Here is a 14,418-nt window from a genome sequence, read left to right on the forward strand (position 1 = left end):
GAGCTCCGCTCGAAACGTTTAACCCTCCTTCTTCCCTTCCTTCCTTAGCGTCCAATAATACTATATTTGTTACACGTCCTCGCGTTGTTGTTTTCTCTTTGTTTTCATGTTTGGATTAAATTTATATATATACATGCATATATATATATATATATATAAATATGTATGTATATATATATGTATATATACGTACATATGTATATAAGTGTATGTGTATATTATATATATATATATATATATATATATATATATATACATGTATGTTTATAGTGGGCATACTATAACTGATTGATAACGAAGGTAGCCGTACTAATATCAAAAAGCAATATATGACACCAACGTAATGTGCACGTGTTAGCGTAGAATATTGACTTCGTGTGGAGCCGCATATGACTTCGTGCTCTTCTGGAACATATGCATCTCGGAGGTCGTAGGAGAGGGTTTTTCATCTGTCGACACTATAACAACTCGAGTTCTTAAGAGAGGTCCTCTGAAGGATAAAAGCGCAGTATTCTTTCTTCTGATACAACGACTACGTCACGTTGGAAATAAATCTTTTCATACGTACACACAAACATACATATATTTACTTATATGCATATTGATATATATGTATATCTGTATAAACACAACACCCACTCCCGCATATTTGTGTGTGTTTGTGATCAGTCTTCAAAATACAGCAGATCGTCTCATGTCGGTAAGAATTGTATTTAAATATTTAAAATAATCTATTATATGTGTACTGTGAACAGGGAGTGGGTAGGATAAAATCCTAGTTTCTGGAGGGAGTCCTTCTCCACAGAAAATTTGAGTGAAAGGTAAATAACCAGTGCCATCATAATTTTACCTCTTCGAATACAGATAAACTTCAGCTGATAAGGAACGCTGGACAGTGTGTGCTTCATGTGGAAACGGAAATTGATATAGAATGCATTCTCACTGGCGAAAATATTTATCGAAAAATTTGCAAATACAATTTACATTATCTAATCATGACTTATGTTAACAGCTGTTCTGAAATACCGAGTTGTGTACGCTTTATTCCTGTTATATATTGGATGTCTCTTCTACTTCAATTCTCACTCAATTACTATAGTTTTCTTGCTGATACTACTACCTCTGAATAATCTAAATCCGATGAGGAAATTGACTTAAGCATTTTGATCAGAATGAACATTAGGAAATGATTGCCTTTACAACGCTCTCACTACACATTTCTCAACCATACTCAAACAAAAACATGCATACATTCACATGCACACACTCACAAACACACACACATACACACACACACACACACACACACACACACACACACAAAATATATATAGATGTGTGTGCGTGTGTATATATATATATATATTTATATATAATTTCTCTTTGTTAACTATTTCAACAATTCATCTAAAATCGAAAAATATGTATGACGTAATATCATACACAGCCATGCTCTTAATACATCGTATATGTTCTCTATAATATATAAAGAATTTCTTTCATATATGGGAAATATAAACTACATGCTTATTTTGATAGTATATAAATATCTATCCTATAAAAATAGTTTCCATGAGAATCAAACGCCATGTCGATATTTTTGATAAATGGCAATTTATGAAGCAAAACATATCCGAATTAAATAATACGTTACAAAAATATCAGTAAAATTAAATATACAAGATGTATACTTATTTTAAGGATCTTTACATTTGCACCTCATTTATCTTTTAATGTAAAAAAACAACAATAAATATTACATTTGATATATTCCGTTGAAATGTTTCACTAATAATTTCTAATGATATTTTTTCAAATACCTTATTCGATATTTTCCACTCGAAACGCGAAGAAAACGTGTTAGAAAGTGTTAAGCGAAGTAAAATATTAAAATAAGTTCATATTTCACTACGATCGATTAAACAGAATATTGCTTTAGATAACAATCCAGGAATATTATATTTTGCTTTTTAAAATTATTAAGTGATGAGATATAAATTTTTACATCATATAACAGCATGCATAGACACACATACATATAGATATATATATATATATATATATATATATATATATATATATATATAATGACTTGCACACATGTATATATACACACACAGCTATCACAGCTATTTGCATATAGCTACACACACACAAACAGTCATGTATATATACATAGACATACACACAAAAATATACTTATACAACACGCTCGCACGCACACACAGATACGAATTATATAAAAGTGTACTCGAATTTCATTATGATATCTATATAAAGACCTTACCTATTCGTCATAGCTCCTCGTTGTCGTGACACATGAAACTGTTAGTAGTCCATTGTGATTAAATAGGTTCATTTCAAATACTCACGTTTTCAAAGAAATAAAAAATAATATATTGGCATAACTTATAAATAATATAACGGTGATGATATAGGCCCAGGAAATTTAAGTTGATGCATAGTATGTGTAATCGCGTTACTTAATAAGATTCATTTTCGTTTTAAAAAATTTATTACTTTCCACTTATGATGAGACATGTCAATAAAAGTTCACCTCTAGAGTATGCATTTTTGGGCATTAGCAAAATACAATGCGCAAACGATAATATATTAGATATATCACATCAAGGCGGCGAGCTGGCAGAAACGTTAGCGCGCCGGGCAAAATACTTAGCGGCATTTCGTCTGCCGCTACATTCTGAGTTCAAATTCCGCCGAGGTCGACTTTGCCTTTCATCCTTTCGGGGTAGATTAAATGAGTACCAGTTACGCACTGGGCTCGATATAATCGACTTAATCCGTTTGTCCCCTCTGTATCTAGCCCCTTGTGGACAGTAAAGAAATAAAATATATCACGTCTATATATATGACGTAGGATCAACTTTCATACGCTGTGTGTGTGCATATATATACATTCACTCATACATTTTCTTTCTCTCTCTTTCGCGATCTCTCTCTCACTGTCTCTCTCTCTTATATATATATATATATATATATATATACACAAACACACAATCTGTGTGTGTGTATGTGTCAAGAGAAAAACGTACCAATCTTTAAAAAATAAGTTCTGGGATCGATTCATTCAGCTAAAATTCTTCAAGTTGATCGAAGCATAGTCGTAGTGCAATGAACGAAAGGAGTAAGCGACAAAAGACAGCAAATATTCATGCATACGTTCTAACCTATGCACACACACACGCACCCACACACACACGCACACACAGATATATATATGGGGGCGTTCAACTGATGAACAGTTCTTAGAATCGAGTATCAAAGACTCCTAATCGTGAATTTGTTTGGAGTGGGTATCATTTTGCGCAGAGCCCAAACACCAGCATCACAATAGATTTTGAGAGGGTCAGAGAGACAATTCAGCAAAAATTTAGGGTTACCTTCTCCTCTCGAAGCATGTTTCAAAGACAACAATTAAGGGCCTATCGCTCTCACTTACCAATACACTAGGTAACCCATACCCTATGCTTCTACTCCGGGTGTAATTGAACCTCGGGGTAAACACTGAAAACACTGGAATTTCGTACTTAGGGCTGCACTATTTACTTAGGTATCCTGAGAAGGGACTCGACTCAATCGTCAATTTCGTATTATACTGTACAAAGTGGAGTCGCAATGGCCCAGTGGTTAGGGCAGCGGACTCGCGGTCATAGGATCGCGGTTTCGATCCCCAGACCGGGCGTTGTGAGTGTTTATTGAGCGAATACACCTAAAGCTCCACAAGTCTCCGGCAGGGGATGGTGGTGATCCCTGCTGTACTCTTTCACCACAACTTTCTCTCACTCTTACTTCCTGTTTCTGTTGTACCTGTATTTCAAAGGGCCGGCCTTGTCACTCTCTGTGTCACGCTGAATATCCCCGAGAATTACGTTAAGGGTACACGTGTCTGTGGAGTGCTCAGCCACTTACACATTAATTTCACGAGCAGGCTGTTCCGTTGATTCGGATCAACCGGAACCCTCGTCGTCGTAACCGACGGAGTGCTTCCACATACTGTACCAAGTTCGTCCACCTCAACAAAAGTATAAATAGGTCGTATGTTTTAAAATTTATTTTTATTTAAGTTTAGAATGTCGCCAATGGCATTCTCTAATTTTGCCTGTCTCTCGTTTAACCTATTTGATTTATAATAAATAATTCATTGCCCAAAGTCTCCCTCCACCTGAGTATGCAATGCATAGCTTTAAAACTGAAACCTCACTAACCTGAAGTGAATTTCTTCTCTTGCATCTTTGGCTTTATTCATAAACCATATCACATTCATAGCTTCAAACGTTCTTTGATATATGAGCAAAGACACACGTGTATAACCATAGTAGATATACTGACGCATAAACGCGCATATGTATACATGCATTGGCATATGAAGCTATGTATGTGTACATGCAAACATACATACATACATACATAAATACACATATACATACATGCAAATAAATAAGAGTCTGCTTCGTTCTGCTTTACATATCTTTTCATCTAAATTGATTGATTAAATATCATATATTATATATGCATACATGCACACACACACGCAGACATATATATATATAATATATATATATATATATATATATATATATATATATATATATATATGCATGTATGTATATGTGTGGTGTATGGTGTGCGTACTTCTATATAACTTCCATATACAATTCTGAAAGAAGAAAATAACAGACACAAAAGACTCACATACATACCGGAACAAAGCAAACGCGCATGCGCGCTCACACACGCATACACACACATCCACGCACACACACTCACCTAGAATTAAGTGTCAATTTTGCTCTGTGTACTATTTTGCCCAGATATATCAAGTCTGCTTTAATAGCTTTCGTCCTTAAAATTTCATTGATGTTTCTACTTTGATTATATGTTATTATGCTAATAAAATTGTTGTTATTTTTCACCTGGGAATTTTAATATAATCAATTGTTGTATTTGTGTAGGAAGTGACATTTTATATTTCCATATTTTACATCAGGGAATTAATCAAAATACTTAAATCATTATTTTGTATGGATGAGATTCATCTTTACACAATGCATTGTGGGTCCCGCATTGTCCGTCTCTTGATATGACTACTCACTTATTGTTTGAGAAAGCTGCTGACGGAACTTCAAATAATTTATCGCGCTAATTGAAATCCAGTTCCAGATGCATAAATAAAACACATACACGCTAAAGTAGATTTGATTATTCTTATTTAGGTGAGTTTTCTGTGATTAACATTAAGGTTTGCTGTCATAGGTTTTCTACTTAAATATCTGGTTTTGTTTCATTATATGCAATAAATGAATAAAAGATGGCAAATATTTTAATATTTTCTTTGGCTGAGGTTAAAAGATATGCGTATGAATATAAGTGTATTCATACATGCATGCACACATATTACATACATATATACATACATACATATGTATATGGTATATATGCACACACGTACATTATGAACATATATATATTATATATATATATAATATATATATATATATATATATATATATATATGTATGCAAACATATATATACGTACATACACATACATGTATACAAATTCTTACTCACACATATATACCTGGTACACACACACACACACGTATATATATATATATATATACGTATGCACATGCATATATACATACATGCATATTATGCCAAAAACAGCTAAAATTGATAACATTTCAGCTGAGAGAGGAATGGAATTTGGCCAAAAGAAATGTTTATATCCGTCCAGGGTCGTTCCCTCTCGAATTCGCACACGCGTTTCTGCCCTTTAACACTGGACAGACTTAAAGCCGTAGCTTTAATTAAATGACATTTAACGGCATTGACTGATCTCTGCTATTAAACCGCCAGGTCGAAAAACTTCAGCTGTATCTGCGCCAAGTAGTGTTTAGGCTTAAGAAAACTTTAGGTTACTTAAAATATGCTTGTGACATATTTCAACTCCTAAAGGCAACTTCACTGCAGTTAACGAGGAGCAAAAAAGAATACAAACTTTCTTTTGCTAAAACGATGTAAAAACACTACATCTGTTCAGTACTATCCCCTGTCCGACTCACAGATGTGTTTCTGGCTCCTTAGCCGTCATCAATAGGCAATACCCAAAGTGGTATGTATATCTTTATATATAAAAGTAAGGTTGTGTGTCTGTCTCCTACGATTTAGATTCCTAACTACTCCCACATTTTGCGGTGCAGTTTAACCAAAACCGGGTATCTTATAGTCGTGATTCATATCGAGCCCTTCTGGGTATTAGCGCGTCTACGATGAGTTTACGATTTTAAAAAAAAATTACCATAATTTTTTTTCCATTTTAATGCATTTTTTCGTTATTATATAAGGGAAGTAACTCTCTAAAAATGTCTACGTTGAGTCAACGATTTAAAAAAAAATTACCATATTTTATTTTCCATTTTTAATGCATTTTTTGGCTATTTTTTGGCTATAACTCTCTAAAAATGCTTATATAGTTATTTCCCTTACAAACCCGAGCAACGCCGGGCGATACTGCTAGTCTATCTATAAATCTATCTATCTATCTATCTATCTATCTATCTATCTATCTATCTATCTATCTATCTATCTATCTATCTACCTCTCAGGCTGTCTGTCAATCTACCTACCGACATATCTATCAACCTATCTATGTACCTAATTATCAATCAATCAATCTATCTTTCAACCTACCTACCTACTTACCTACGTACCTACCCACCTACCTGTCGATTATTCACTCACTCAATCTATCTATCTACGTATCTACCTTCCTACCTACCTACCTACCGACCTATCTATCTATCTATCTATCTATCTATCTATCTATCTATCTATCTATCTATCTATCTATCTATCTATCTATCTAGCTATCTCTATCTATCTATCTATCTATTTATCTATCTATCTATCTATCTATCTATCTATCTATCTATCTATCTATCTATCTATCTATCTATCTATCTATCTATCTATCAATATCTATCTATGTAACTAACTAGCTACTTATCTATCTATATCCACCTGGATAATTTTATTGCTATGCACTTACATTATATATTATACATTCTTTTATTCTTTTTTTCTTTTTTCTTTTTATTTGTTTCAGTCATTTGACTGTGGCCATGCTGGAACACTACCTTTAATCGAACAAATGGACCCCAGGAATTATTCTTCATTAAGCCGAAACACTACGTGGCGCAGATACAGCTGAAATTTTTTCAACCTAGCCATTTAATAGCAGAGATTAAATTGAAGCTACGGCTTTAAGTCTGTCCAGTGTTAAAGGGCAGAAACGCGTGTGCGAATCAGACTCTTACCCAAGGTGCCACGCAGTGGGACTGAACCCGCAACCATGTGTTTGTAAAACAAGCTACTTACCACACAGCCACTCCTGTGCCTATGCAATTTCCAGTTATAGTGCATGTGTATAAATGCTTATTCGACGGAGGTGCATAGTGAAAATTAGTGTTTATTTTTTTTTCGCATTGCGCTTTTTATAATTCTTTGCTAGGGTTCTGCATAAGAACATGATGAGGAGACGCTTCTAAGACTCAGAGCTTCTCTTAATTTCTCATAATTATGCTGCATATCTTGATACTAATAATTGTTTTACGTTAGTGGTCTTGGTATCAATCTCAGAATACAATAAAAATTATCTGAAACTTATAAGTATATACCCTGAACGGTATTACCGAACGAGTCCTATCTTAGTCTTAAGGTGCTTTCGTAAGAAATGTGGCCGCCACTTCCGCCTGGTTGAAAGATCCAACGGAAACTCACTCACTGTCTCCATTGCTCCGATTTATAGCAAACGTTGAAGCATTTTCTTTACATGTTTAAACTGCGATGCACATTCATTAGAGCTTCTGTAAAGTAAGAGGGCAAAACTGGGGTATAGATTGAATGCTGATATCAATAATGTCTATCAATGTGCAACATCGTTCAAAATTGAGTGTAAAATGCGGAATCGAAGTAAACGAATAAAGTTGTGTCGGTAGTGACTTGTGAAACGGAAATTTCGCGGAGACGTTTGTTTAACTTTAGTTACTGTGAGGAAAGAAAATATATCCGTTCCTTTCCGTCATAATCGAGGTTATACTTGATTTGGTTTCCCTCCATTTAAGTCTAAAGGTCACAGACAGGACGATAAGTATTTATTACGATTACAAAATGAAAAAATATATATATAGTTCGCTTGTGTAAGAAAAACGTAAGCAAACATTTTCTAGAAAATTCTCTTATAGAGATTTCATGACGATAGAACATTTTTTAGAAACATGATATCAGTCTAAATACCTGTGAGAGTTATAGTAGTAATGGTCATTTGATATTCAATTTTAGCTACGAATAAGTTAGATTCAAGAAGCAATAGCACGTAACTAAATTCTTTCTTGAACAAAATCCATTTCTCACTGCGTATCCAAATAAGAATTCACTCGCGGCAAATGATTTTGTTAATTCAAATGAAAGACTGAGAATAAAATGTGATGGAAAAAGGAATTACGTTTAGAATATTTGTAAGTATCAAAGGGATTCTAAACACGAAATATTAAATCCACAAATGCAATTCAGCGATTCTACAATGCATATGTGCACACGCTCACGTATGCATACACACGCTTGCCAAGCGGTTAGGGCAGCGGACTCGCAGTTTCGATTCCCAGACCGGGCGTTGTGTGTGTTTATTGAGCGATAACACCTAAAAGCTCCAAGAAACTCCGGCAGGGGTGGTGGCGACCCCTGTTGTACACACACACACACACTTACACACCATACGCACACATAATAACAAAGGAAGGAGGAGTGCTGCTTACAAGCAAAGAGGTAAGCTGAATCAGCGTAGACACGATGACCCATCAATGGAATAATACAGTTAACGAATTGGATTTTAAGTTAGGTCATCAATTCAGATCACCGAACGAGCAATGATACCGCTTTGTGCGGCGAGTGTGATTTCAGCAGCAGCAGTTTCACCAAAATGCTGGTGTTTTTGCTCGTAGATATCAGAGTGAGGGTTGTGTTGGATGGCAGGAGACCGTTGTCTATGTTAGTGGTGCCGGTGGTGCCGGTGGTGTCGGTGGTGGTGGTGGTATATACCATGAAAGTAGTCGGTGGTGGCGTTAGCAGTTCTCATATTCTGCTAGTAGTCGGTGACAAGATGTGACAAGTAACAGCAACAGGGGGCGCAATGACCCAGTGGTTAGGGCAGCGGACACGCGGTCGGAGGATCGCGGTTTCGATTCCCAGACCGGGCGGTGTGTCTGTTTATTGAGAGAAAACACCTAGAAAGCTCCACGATGCTCGGGCAGGGGGTGGTGGCGACCCCTGCTGTACTCTTTCGCCTCGCCTTTCTCTCAATCTTTCTTCCTGTTTCTTGTCCCCGATTTCCTACAGAACCGCTGAGCCTGGATGTGAATTCATCCACACGTCGATGACTTGCTTTCTCTTCTACGGGTCTTACGAATAGCAAAGGACCACGTTTCGGATTTCCCCCATCTTGCGAGCTCTGGGACGAAGACCGTTTGCTCATCAGCAACAACAACAGTTATCATCACTGTTGTGCTGGCATCGGTCGTTGGTGCGGAAAACATGGTGTTACTAGGCAACAGCATCAACGCCATCGTAGTGTTGATATCAGTTGTAGCGGCAGCGAAAGTGGAGTATATTCATACCGGCCTAACTCTGATCAATCATTGTGCTTAGATTTAAGACTGTGGACCACCAAGGATTCTTTGATATGCAGGTAGCCTATAATTCTCTCCGTGACCGGTGCAGCAAATGTCTATTCTGTTGGTGGTGTTAATATATATCAGTACGTGCTTGCAGAAGGAAGCCACTTTTGTAGTTAGGTATTATTTCAATCGTCGAGCTGGCAGAAATGTTAGCATGCCGGGCGAAATGGGTTGCCGTTCTGAGTTCAAATTCCGCCGAGGTCGACTTTGCCTTTCATCCTTTCGGGGTCGATTAAATAAGTACCAGTTACACACTGGGGTCGATATAACCGAATTAATCTGCTTGTCTGTCCTTGTTTGTCCTCTCTGTGTTTAGCCCCTTGTGGGTAGTAAAGAAATAGGTATTATTTCAATCGGATGTGGAACGGTTAAATTCTATGTAATAGTCACTGATGTAATAGTTACAGCATTTGGAACCCCGTTGTTGGTAAATTACTTATGTGTGCTAACACTTACTAGCGTCACGGGTAAGACCGTTCACTAAAATGCAGGTGTTCTTCCGCACCAGATCACTTCATTGACTGGCATTGACAGTCTCGAATGGGCAAGTAGCATATCGAAACTGATGACTATGGTGGTCAACTTTTGAAATGAGGATTCTTCAGGAAGCAATAGCTAAAGAAATTCCTTTTGCTACGTTTATTTGAGATGTATCGAATGAAATCGAATGAAACTTGGCAGGCGGAAGACCCAGCTGACACTCAGTACATTTGTTACCGATATTGTGAGTGCGTTCTGCATGCAACTGGTCTAAGCACTGACGAAGGCCGACTTTTAACAAACTAAGGCTTCTCGTCTGACTGCTTCCAGTAGAGCCCTGTGTAAATTTTCTCATGTCCGTAATGGTAATTCGAAATACGTATAGGGACAGGTTACCAAAGTTGTCAGGTCTTTCTATACTGAACTCGATATACCGATCAGGGTTATTAGAATTCTCTATCTAGTATAGTAAAGGTTTCATCGGGTTAGGGAAGTATGAAAATGCCATCCATTTCCCCGCTGAAGAAGGTGAGTGAGCGACATGTACTAAGTGCATCACATGATGTTCGAGACTCTGCAGTCGATGGATGAAGCCAACGTAGTTGTGTAAGTATTATTTTACAAATATAACTTCACGATTATAGGATTATAAGGGATGGTATGAGTGAGCATGCGAGAAACAAAGAGATCAATCGATTATTATTGAAATTCCCTTACCTAAATTAATTCATGACTTATTTTGGCGCTGACAGCAAACAAGAACAATAGGAAATAAATTGACTACAAAGGTTATCACGGCTTCAATTGAATTGGGAACAAACATATATGCAGTGTCGAAACAAAACGTGATAACTTCATAATTGCTTACCTCGCTTTGAACTCCATGTTATCGTAACAAGACATTTCTGGCGTCTTGCTTGTTAAACTGTCTGAGCTCTACACATATGCATATATGTACATATAATATATATATATATATATATATATATATAGTGAGAGAGAGAGAGTGAGAGAGAGAGAGAGAGAGAGAGAGAGAAAGTAACAAACTAAGGAAAACAAATTATTTCAAAGGCATTTGAATTACTATTATTTTTTTATCTAGCCGTCCTTCCACACGGAAGTTCGTTCATGTTCAAACTATTGGCACTGGTGAGGCATATATAAGAGAATTGAATTGTCTATATATCCCAAAATGTATATAGGGCGAAACAATTTGTTGGCTTTTGTTTTTTTTTTTAATAATAGTTTATGTTATATTATAAAAAAAATTCAGTATATTATATTATAATATAAATGAATCATTGGCTTGTCAATTGTATTAAATATATATATATATTATATATATATATATATATATATATTACATTGCATCAAGACTGGTTTGCAACATACGTCATGTAAAATCGGGTTTTGAAACAGATGTTATATTTGGGGACGATCATTTTGCCAATAAAACACACGCATTGTTTGACGAGTACTTCAGCATTAATTTAATTAGTCATAAGAATGGAAGGAGAGAGATTCAATATGATACGGCTTCTAGCTGGATTAAAAATAAATATGTACCTTCTTTCACAAACTCGCATTAACAAACATTTCGTTATTTCAGTATGTGAACACGTGTGTGCCTATTTGCATTTGTGCATATATGCCTGTAACCATTATTGATATTTAGGTGACTACATAAGGAATTTAAACTCATTTTTTATTATCATTCGATTACTGAGTTATGTAAGCTCCTTTCACTATATTTGTCAATAAAATATTAATAACATATTCCCTGTTTAATTTGAAACAAAGGCGCGCATTCATCTAACGAAGCAGTTATTTAAATGTTTGTTTGAAATCTTGAATGTAACTCATTTACAGCTATCACTAATTAAGCATTCGAAGAAACAGAGTTATGACAAGCTAGCGAACTTGAAATTTATTCATGTAATGTTGTTGCTAATTATATATTTGTGGCAGTTTTCTTTCTAAATAATGTTTTCTTGATTAGGAGCGATGCAAAGCCGGTATGAGAAATTTATAAAGTATGTTAAATTGTATACATCAATCACAAAGAGTAGTTGTGCTAATGCAACATCTGTTGTTCACTCTTCTAAAAGAAATTTTCAAATGAAGACTCATTTGCTAAAAACAGTTAAAAATATTTCACAAACTAAAGGTGGATACACGATTGCATCTGTTTCAGGAAAGATACAAATAGATAAGGAATTATTTTATGGAGAGCCGAGAAGAATATTAGTCTCAAAGTTGGAGAGAGTACGTGGATTACATCGACGTCAGTACTCGAGCCGTAGTTATTTTATGAAACCCGAAAGGATGAATGGCAAACACGACCTCGGTGGCATTTGAACACAGAGTGTAAAAGCGGACGAAATGTCGGTAAGCATTTTGTTCGGAGTGTTATTGATTTTGCCAGATCGTCACCATAAGATTACGATCTATATAAAGAATCATATAGCCCCAATAACGAGAAAAATGACAACAAAACTTTGTAATATACGTAGCTGTGTGGTAAGTAGCTTGTTTACCAACCACATGGTTCCGGGTTCAGTCCCACTGCGTGGCACCTTCGGAAAGTGTCGTCTACTATAGCCTCGGGCCGACCAAAGCCTTGTGAGTGGATTTGGTAGACGGAAACTGAAAGAAGCCCGTCGTATATATGAATATATATATATATATATTTGTGTGTGCGTGCGTGTTTGTGTGTCTGTTTTTGTCCCCCTAGCATTGCTTGACAACCGATGCTGGTGTGATTATGTCGCCGTTACCTAGCGGTTCGGCAAAAGAGATCGATAGAATACTTACTAGGCTTACAAAAGAAGAAGTCCCGGGGTCGAGTTGCTCGATTAAAGCCGGTGCTCCAGCATGGCCACAGTCAAATGACAGAAACAAGTAAAAGAGTAAAGAGTAAAGAGTAATATACCTTAGCGCTATATTTTGTAATATACATCAGTCTTGTATTTTGTAATGTACCTTAGTGTTATATTAAGGATTTTCGCATCTCTATGGCGGCATCTTGTAATAAGAACAACAAATTTATCACATTAACCTCTTCTTAACTACGCCCGGGAAAGCTTATCCTCGTTTTCAGTCTATAGGGTAGTGCCGTTGTTTTACACATAATGAGTTTTGTTCTTCCAAAATTTGATTTATTAATGGAAAATGACAGATAGCATTTACACTTTATAGCATTGGAGATACACTTCATCAAATTCTTGTTTTGGGTGTTCGAGCTACAATTTATAGGTGACTCCTCCTGGTGTGTGCAATGCAGATGTGTTATTTTTCCGTTAATTTATGACTTAGGTAGAATTACGAGTGTTGCTCTCATAATCAATACCTCTCTCACTCCCTGTCTGTCTTTCTTTCTCTCTCTCTCGATATTTATACATATATATATATATATATATATATATATTATCTTTATTAGCATTTTCTCAGCTTGGCGCTATTTTGTGATTGTGCGGCACAGCATGTTACAATAGCACCTGCTTACAAATGTATCATGTGCGTTCAAATGAACGTTGCAATTTTCTGTACAATATAACACTGAAATCATGAAATATTCAACTTTCTACAATCATATTTATAATTTGCATGTGTTAATGCTAGCTTGCTTTCAGGTTACTATTCTTGTGACGCGTTGTTAATATGGTTTGATCTTATTTTTCTTGTCGTACAATACTGATTTATAATTTTGGCACAGGGCCAGAAATTTCGAGGCAGGCTGTAAGTCGATTACATAGACACTAGTGCTTAACTGGTGCTTATTTTGTCGACCCCGAATAAATGCCATGTTTAAACGGAAATACAGGTAATCAAACATTACATGAAGCAGAACATTTATTACTTCATGCAATCATAAATTACCCACAGTATTCTGGGTAGAAGGCCCGAAATTTTGTAGAGGGGACAGTCAATTATATCCACCTAGGTATGCAGCTGGTACTTAATTTGTCCACCCCGAATGAATGAAACGTAAAGTAGGCATCGACGGAAACTCAGAACGTGTAGACAGACGAAATACTTGTAGTATAATATTACAGGAAGTTTAGGGAGCCGAGCTGGCAGAGACGTTAGCACGCTGGGCAAAACGCTCACCGGTATTTCCCCTGTATTTACGTTCTAAGTTCAAATTCCGCCGAGGTCGACTTTGCCATTCATCCTTTCGA

The sequence above is a fragment of the Octopus sinensis genome, linkage group LG16 (genome assembly GCF_006345805.1).
Source record: "Octopus sinensis linkage group LG16, ASM634580v1, whole genome shotgun sequence".
Taxonomy (NCBI): domain Eukaryota; kingdom Metazoa; phylum Mollusca; class Cephalopoda; order Octopoda; family Octopodidae; genus Octopus; species Octopus sinensis.